Genomic DNA, 9228 nt, shown 5'->3' on the forward strand with positions numbered 1-9228 from the left:
TCTACTGTGCAGCCGGCACCTTCAGCTCCAGCTGCAGCAGCAGGGCCGCCAGCCCCCGCCCGAAGCCGAGCTATTGTACACGGCGGCCGGCCCCCTCCTTCTCCTCCTCCTCCTGCCCCTGCCCCTCCCCCGCGAGGCTGCGGCGCCGGCGGAGCCCTGCCCGCCCCGCCTCCCGCAGGTGGGAGGGGGCGGGGAGAGCTGGACAGACCCAAGTGAACAAGTCCAACCCAGCCAGGCCTGGGAGAGAGCGAGCGCCTGAGGTGACGTCATCGGCGCGTGACGCCAAAGGCTGGGGAACACCCGGCTGCCACGCGACGTCATTGCGTCCGCGTCTCTTCTAGGCCTGCAGTGTCCGGTGGCAGGCTGCTTTGACAGGGCATTCCTCCTGGAAGGTTGTGGAATGATTTCTAGGAGGGCTCGTGATGTAGTCAGGATTGTAAAAGAAGGCTAACGCTATCGGCTTGGGTCCTTCTCGGGTTACAAAGCACCACTGCATCTATTAGCTCATAGACAAGGGCTGAATTTGAAAACTATCTGATCTCGTGTGATTTTAGAGCCAGACATCTATTATTCTGTTTGTTTTTTTGTGTGTGGGAACGAGGGTGGGAGGTGGACCAAGAAATGATAAGGGAGAAATTTGAACTATTGTGAACTGGCAGGAGAAAATAGGCTCCCTTTCCCTTTTTTCTCCTACCATGGAGGCTACTTTCCACCGAAACCTTTCCCCTGAGCTCAGAGTGTGTGTTTCCCAGTATCTCCCGAACAGCACTACTTGGATGCCCCGCTGTACCTCAAATTCAACATGTCCAAAACTGAGACGGCGTTAGTGGCTAAGTGTCTGGAATCCTATTGCCTTGCTTCAAATCCTGGCTGTACAAATGTTAGTAATAGGACCCTAACTTTTCTAAGCCATAATTTGTCAGTAATGATAAGTAGTACGTGTGTATTCTTAACTTGGTCTCTGCAAGCCTCAGTTTTACCATAATAATAACAACTACAATTTAACACGTATTAAGACCTTTAGAATGTTGGCTATTACTATTATCATTTCCTTCCAAAACTGCTACTGTTATGTTTCTAACTGATCTCAGTGAATAGACAATCAATCATTCACCAGTCCCCTAAGCCCTGAAACTAGACATAGATCCCATTCTTCCTCTCTCAACATCCATATTAAATTGGTCACCAAGTCTTGTAGATTCTCCAAAATATTTCTCAAGTCCTTGCCAGTCTCTTCATCCACTACCACCACCTGAACAACTTGAGCAACCGTTATTAGTCTCTTCAAATCCAATCTATTTTTCTCACCGGTCACCAGAGTAGCCTTTTAAAAGCACAAATCTGATGATGTCCTTCCCTGTTTATATACTCTGAAAGGATTTTATTGCTTTCAGGATAAAGTCCAAATTCCTTAACTTGGCATTTCACAACCTGGATGTTTACACTAGCTTTTCTAGCTTCGTCGCACAACATATATCTTTTGCTCCAGCCACACTGAAATACTATTAATACTTAACCTTCTTTTAACACACATTCTTCATGTCTCTGAGCCCTTCTCTCCTTATCTGACTGGCCAACACTTATTCATTCTACAAAGCCAAGCTCGAATGTCATGCTCATGTATTCATTTGACTAATATTTCTAAAGTTTCCCTGAGCCTTAATAATGCTGTAATCCTATAGTATTTTCATCCCTTTTATGGCATGTAGTATACTGTGTTGTATTTGCATTTGTATCTCTGATTCCTTTAGTTCTTTGAGACCAAGTCACATTCCTGTCCATATCCCTAGCACCTAGAACAGCTTTTAACATATAGTAGGAATCAATAAGTTGTTAAAATGTATTGAATAAATGCTCATATTGTGCTTAATGTGCCAGGTACTGTTCTGAGCACTTTACAAACACTATCTCCTTTAAACCTCTAACACCCCGTTAACATAGATATTACTGTTAGTCCTCCTATCCATCTTATTGATTAAGTTACTTAACCCTAGGTCATAACCTAATAAATCGATTCTAATCTAGACTATTTTTGCATGATCTCTGTAGTAGGCAGAATGAGTCACTCAAAATGTTCACATTCTAATTCCTAGGAGCTATGAATATGTTACCTTCCATGACAAAAAAGACTTTGCATGTGTGATTAAATTAAGGATTTTGAGATAGAAACTCCTCCCATGAATTTTACTCTCCCCTCAAATTAAGGATTTTGAAAGCAAACTCAAGAAGATGGAAAAGGCAAGAAAATGAATTCTCCCTTAGAGCCTCCAGAAAGGAACAGAGCTGTCTCTGATGATGCCTTAATCTAAGCCAACTGACATTCATTTAGGACTTCTGAACTACAGAACTGTAAAATAGTAAATGTGTATTGTTTTAAGCCACTGCACATGTGATGATTTGTTACAGCAGCCATAGGAGACTAATACGATCTCCAATCAAGGGTGACTGCTCTATGCTAGTAAATGCCAGCAGCATAAGGAGAGTTAGAACTGTCCACCACAGCTGCAGCTCAAATCAGAGATAGGCTAGAAGTGGAGTAGATGGGTCATAGGATAAGTGTATACAGTAAGTCCTCACTTAATGTCATTGATAGGTTCTTGGAAACTGCAACTTTAGGCAAAACAATGTATAATGAAACCAATTTTCCCATAGGCTAATTGATATAAATAAGAGTTAAGTTCCTGCAGCATATTTATGATCACAGAATTACCAAACTTCTGAAAAGAAAATAACCAGGTATTACCTATCACCATTCTGTGACCATGAAATTAAAGTATTTCCTAAATGAATTATTAAAAATTTTAAAGTCTTTAAAAAGAATATTAATCATTTTCATGTGTTCACAATAGCTCCGTTTTTGATACTTAGTATTTGCTTAAGTATTGGGATTTAGACAATATGGCTTTTGACATATTAAAAATTCTAGAGCTGGGTAGGGTGGCTGGCACCTATAATCCCAGCTACTAGGGAGGCTGAAGCAGGAGGATTGCTTGAGGACAGTAGTTCCAGATCAGCCTAGGCAACATAGCAAGATCCCATCTAAAAAATTGTAGGCCGGGGGCAGTGGCTCACACCTGTAATCCTAGACTCTGGGAGGCTGAGGCAGGAGGATCACTTGAGCTTAGGAGTTTAAGACCAGCCTGAGCAAGAGCGAGACCCGCGTCTCTAAAAAAAAAATTAAAAATAAATTTAAAAATTCTGTAGGAAAAACTAACGTCTTTTAATTTAAGCAATTAAACAAAGCAACTTAAAAACTTCAATAAGAGCATGGGTTAATCTGATTCAAGAAATGTTTCCAAAATTCAACCCCCACCTAGCTTCTTTTCAGGAGAAACTGTACATCAACACAAATCTTTGATAACAACTTTTGGAGAAGAAAATAGAAAACTAAACCCAGAGCATGATAGTTGTGTAAGATATTTCTTCCTCAACATTAGGCAAAGAAGTGCTATTGTACTCTTATATGCCATTTTATTTCAACAGATGATTCAACTGGTCTTGTAGATCTGATGACTCTTCAACATTCTTCTGAATAACTTCTTGCTGGTATTGAAGATACTTTGTTACTATTGCCATTTTCCTTAAACTATCTTCTGAGTGCAAGATGGCATCTTCCTGTAGTACCACATTTTGAGCTGCTTGACCTAGCAGCTCAGAGCTCTGGGAGCCCTTCAGCACCTGCTTGGTGAGTGCAATCACATCAGTACCACAGGTGTTCACCTTCTCTGTGGGAAGTCCCTTTAGGGACTGACCTAACTATGCTTGAGAACCTGGCTTCCCAGTTGCCATCATTTCAGTTAGAGAATGACTTCACGCTGCAATATTCTATTTCTATTAAATTAAGTATATTAACTATATCATTCTGATCTCTATTCTGTTTAATTTGTATCTGATCTATCAACTTAATATAAAAAGGTGATAAAATCTCCACATATAACTATGCATTTGTCAATTTCTCTTTTTGCTTTATAAGTGGAATCTCTTGTTAGGCTCATGATTTTGGTGAACTGTGTCTTTTAACATTGTGTCTTTTGTGAGTAGCACATTGCTAGATTCTATTTTTATCCAAATGTAATTTTTGATTTTTTTATAGGTGAGTTTAATCTGTTTTGATACATTGTGTCTTCCTGCCCTAGAACATGTCTCTCCACTAAAATGTAAGCTTCGTAAGTGCAAGGAGTTTGCTTTGTTCACTACTGTATTTCTTTAGCTTGGAATATTGCTGTACTTAGTAGGTACTCAGTGAATATTTGTTCCTTGTTTAATGATAATTACAGCTATGTTCAACTCATTTCTATTGCCTTAAATGTTTTCCTTTTACCATTTTGCTACTTTATCGTCCTTTCCTGTATTCTGTTGGATTGATAATGTTTTCTTCACTTCTCTTTTCCCCCTCTGATGCTTTAAAAGATATAAATTGTCTTTCTATTCTGTTAGTTATTATCCTTAAAATAGAAATACATATATTTAGCTACACACTTTCATAAATTGTTAGTGTCTCCATCTTCCTCCAAAGTAAGGTGAAAGCCTCAATACACTTTAACACTCACTGATCATCCCTCCTGAATTCCTTTTAATTCGTTTTTGTTCATGTCTGAAAATGATTTTATTTTTTCCTCACTCTTGAGTGATGTTTAGCTAGATTGGTAAATATGGATTTTCCCTCACATTTTCCCTCTGATTATAGTACTACATTAACTCCAGACTCTATTTTTGCTGAAGAAGAGTATGCTATCACTCTAATTATTATTCCTTTATAGTTTAATCTGTTTTCTCTCATACAGATTTTTAAGAGTTTTTCTTCATTCTTGAGGTCTAGTATAATATGTATAGGGGAGAATTAATTCTTATTATTCTGCTTAGAACTCTCAATTCAAAAATCTGTCTTGCTTCAATTTCAGAGAATCTCAGTCGTTATCTCTTTAAGCATCACTATTAAATCCACTCTCCATGCCTATTCATTGCTTTTTCAAATATCTGATATCTTTATCATCCTGTCATCCTGTGATACATTCTGGATTAATCCCCAAGTAGTCTCTTCCAATTATAATTTCTCTCTTTGACTTTGTCTAATCTAAATTTATATCATATATTTGGATTTTAGGGCTTTTTTGGCTAGTTTTTTGTTTCAGTTTTGAGGAGTATAAATTTTATTTCTAGGATTTTTAGTAAATAATTGCTCTATTTTTTAAGCACCTTGTCCTACTATGATGACTAACTGGAATTAATAATACTCTCTGTGCCCTAAAAAGATGGAGAATGTGGGAAAGAGTATTACCTAGGACCTGAAGCTCCAGCCAGCTAGTTGAAAGAACCCCGTCAGATAATGGCATCTTAGTGATCCAGGGACAGAAATAAAACTCCAAGTAAGTCACTTAAAAGAAATAGCAGTGCTCTGCTTCTGGGAATGCTGTTGGTAATTAATAAATAAATAAATAAATAAATAAATAAAAGGAATAGCAGTGCTTGGAAGTAGGATGAGGAAAATGAAGGGGATTCTAGGGCTCTGGTAAATATTTTAATATCAGTCCATTGACGGGCATTTATCAAAACCCTACTGCGCTACATATTGAATGATTCCATTTATATTAGATTTTTAAAATGAAAATCTATAAAAACAGAAAGCAGATCAATTATTGTTTGCGGATGGGAGCAGTGATTGACTACAAATAGGCACAAGGGAACTTTTTGGGCTGTTGGAAATGTTCTAAAACTGCATCACAGTGATAGTTACACAACTGTATACATTTACTAAAAATCACTGTACTCTTAAGGTGGGTGAATTTTCTGGTATGTAAACTATACCACAATAATGCATTAAAAAATGCCATTGCATGTCTAACCATATGGGAGATGCTAATGTGTGAGTAATGAGAAGTGACTGTAAGGTCGTAAGAATGGAATTGAAGGGGTTAAGGCAATTGATGGAGATGAGAGTTTGGTAAAGTAGATGTGTCCATTATTGCCTCCTTTTCTCTATATCCTTCTAAAGAACTTATTTTGATCATAGCCCCTAGAATGGCTGAGGTTTAAACAACACAAGGTCCCAAACTTCCATCTGAATGGAGCAGGGGTGTGCATCTGATTCAGATTATAACAATCAGATTCTTTCTCTGGAATTTGGAATTAAGTCAGTGAAAAACAGAGCCAGTCATAAGGTATCAGGTGCTTTATTAGAAAAGGCAATGTAGAGCAGGAGTGCAGAGAATGCCATAGCAAACTGAAGCCTTTAGTAAACTTTAGTATAGAGGAGCAGATAAAAAACCACAAGTAAGCCAAAAAAGTTGGTCTACAGAAAAAAAGAGGAGAGCAGAGAAGATGCACAGAGATAAACAGAGATCAGAGACAAAGTGGGCCTGCAAGAGAAAACCAGAGTGGCCTCAACAACCAGCCGCTCCATATCAGTCCCCGTGAGGTTTGACTGCACTTTGGTTCTGGTGGTTAGATTGTTCATTAAGCAACATACCCCGTGGGGTGCATGTGGTATATTAGTACTCAACCTCTATTCCAAGCTCCTTTCAGAGTACTCCGTCTACTATAGAGCCTAAAAACATAAAAAGAGCATTTTTTTTAAGACTCCCTTAAAGCTAAGGTTCTATATTCAAATTAGGTTCCACCAATTAGAGGCATTCATGGGAGTTTGGGAAAGCAGAAGTCGGGCAGAGATCATCTTCCTGCTGCTTTGGCTATTGCTGCTGGAAAGAACAGTTACGGAGACTGGGATTTCCTGCAACAGTATCTCAGTGGCCGGTCACTAACTTTATGAGTGTTAAGAGGTAGTTGTCTGACGCCAGCAGCAGCATTCTGATCCCTCAGTTGCAGCTGTAATAGTGTATTCTTGAACATCCATTGTTCATTGATGTTCCATTGATGGCCTCCTGATTCCCCAGTTCCCTAATTAGTTGTAATCAGTTCTTAAAGGTGAAAACCCACGAGCCCAGAATTCATATAGCAAAGATGAGTGTATGTAACTCAGATTCAGCTGAGGGCCCTTCTGCCCTTAAAGAGCGAGATATAATTGACTGGGACTCCTCCTGCCTCCAATTCCACATCTCGTGGAAACCCAAAGCCCTCCTCCTGGTCTTCCCCAGAGGCCTTCTGTTACCACAGCCACTTGGCCTCTGGGCTCCTGTCGCCACACATCGTCCTCTGTTCTGCAGTGTGTGGATCTAGAGTCAAAACTTAACCCCTCCAGCTTAACCCCTCCAGAAAGCCACTTACACAGAGCAGTTTTGAGATTAGAATTTGCTGGCAATGTGGAGGATAAAGGGGAAATACAGAAAAGTTTCACATTGTAGCAAAGCAAACCATTCAAAATGGAAAGACGGCAACCCACCACGGGGGAGCTTCCCTGGCCCTTCACCCCACCTGGACCCATACTCTCCAGCTTGCTGACTCCTCTCTTTCTTCCTCCTTATCTCTTCTCTCTGCTCCCTTCCGTGGGCATCCTTCCCTGTGCCTGCCCCACATTCATTGAATTTGGCCCCTCTTCTGAGTTAATAAGCAATGGCTGTCCTTTGGGGAACCATCCTTAGCCCTTCTCCTAAATGACTTAAGCAGGGCTGACCCCACGCTGTCCCAGTGATCCAAACAAGTGACCACACCCAGATCGTCGGTGCATCCCATCCCCCTGGCCATACTGCTGCTCAGGGGCAGGTGTGTAGGAACTCTTGGTGAGTGGAAGACTCTTGCCCCTGGAGTCACTGAGTGGTAGGAAGATCAGCATTGCTTGTGGCCATCTTTGCCACCACATGTGAAGAGCCGGCTTGGAAGTGAATCATGACAAAGGAAAACAGAATCAAGAGATGAAGGGAGGGCTCAAACATGGATGAAAAAGTTTGAGTCCCTGAATCCAAACATGTCTAACTAGATACCTGGCTTTTTTTTTTTTCCTTTAGCCAGATTGAGTTAACTTTTTGTCCTTTGCAATTGTGAGCGCCTAATACCTTCCTCCTTCCCCCTCCTTTTCAGAAGCAATAAACCAAATTCCTCTCTCTGCTTCATGCAAAGCAGCTTCCTCTCCTCTGCGCTGGGCATCTGCTGACATCTGTGCCTGCTGGGCATTTCAAAGTGTTTTCACAAAGACAGTTTTCTCCTTATGACATATATTGGTGCCAACATTAAAATGACCTTTTTTTCACTGTGTCACAAAAATATTTACATAATTGAGACAGTACACATATAACGTACTGTATGTAAAGTTTCTTATCCTACTTTTTTCAGTTTTCAATCAACAAATATTTATTTAGAAACTACACATATGCCAGGCATATAAAGGCAAATAGCATTCTATGTTGAGAATTTTCCCATGTCGTTAAAAAGACTTTGTGTCTATTGTTTTTAACCAGCACAAAATACACAATCATACAGATAGTTTTAAAACTAAACCCTTATTGTTAGACATTTAGTTTTCTTCCAAGTTTTATGAATAATGATAGACACATAATGCTGTCTAAGTCTCTCATTTCCTTAGGATAGATGCTCAGAAGCAGAATTACTGGAGGAAACTCATATTTTATAAAAAAAAAAAATGCAGAAAGAAATTTACCAATCACTGCTATAGTACAGTGTCGCCTCCAACCCCACATAGCTGGAAGAGATCTGGCCTAGAGAGTCTTCAGATGGCAGAAGTACCGGGTTCCTTCTTAGGAGCTCTCTGTTCCCTCTAAGTGCCCCACCTCAGCTGCCCTTGAGGAGCTGCAGGCTGACCAACAGCTGTCCTGCTCCACCAAGCAGCAGGTGCCCTGTCAACCCCAGAGACCTAGTGAGGCTGTCATTGTGCACACATCTGCTTGTAGGAACTCTATGAAAAGAATGGCATTCAGGGCAAGCCTGAAAGGGAGAGATGCCAAGATGAGAAAGTCAGGGCTAATTGTGACCAAATTTTCTTTTCAAGGCTCTTTTTTTTTTTACATTTCCTTATTTTCCTTAATAAGTACATGTGATTTATAATGGAAAAAATTAACTTGTTGGGAAAAACAACAAGAATAATATGAGTTTCTCAATTTTGGTGAGAGGGGCTGGACATAATCTTTTGGTTCCTGGAAAAGCAGCTGTGAGTTATCTGGCTTGGCAATGCTTCCTACAAATCACTGGCTGACTCAGAAAACATGCATATGCACTTTAGTCACCCAAAGGAAAGGCTGATTTTGTCTGGGGCCACCACAAAGGGCAACTGATGACTGTCTTCCAGATATGAAAGAGGGTTCCAAAATGTAATGTGTAAAA

At 40.1% G+C, this 9228-nt stretch overlaps 1 pseudogene across 1 annotated transcript; it reads right to left on the minus strand.

The window, feature by feature from the left end:
• Nucleotides 1-3405: 3405 nt before the first annotated feature.
• LOC105811428 lies at nucleotides 3406-3792 on the minus strand (annotated as a pseudogene). The gene has a single exon (XR_001137548.1). The product of XR_001137548.1 is annotated as a UPF0693 protein C10orf32 homolog pseudogene (transcript).
• Nucleotides 3793-9228: the final 5436 nt, after the last annotated feature.

Source organism: Propithecus coquereli, unplaced genomic scaffold, assembly GCF_000956105.1.
Source record: "Propithecus coquereli isolate 6110/MARCELLA unplaced genomic scaffold, Pcoq_1.0 Scaffold235, whole genome shotgun sequence".
NCBI classification, from domain to species: Eukaryota; Metazoa; Chordata; class Mammalia; order Primates; family Indriidae; genus Propithecus; species Propithecus coquereli.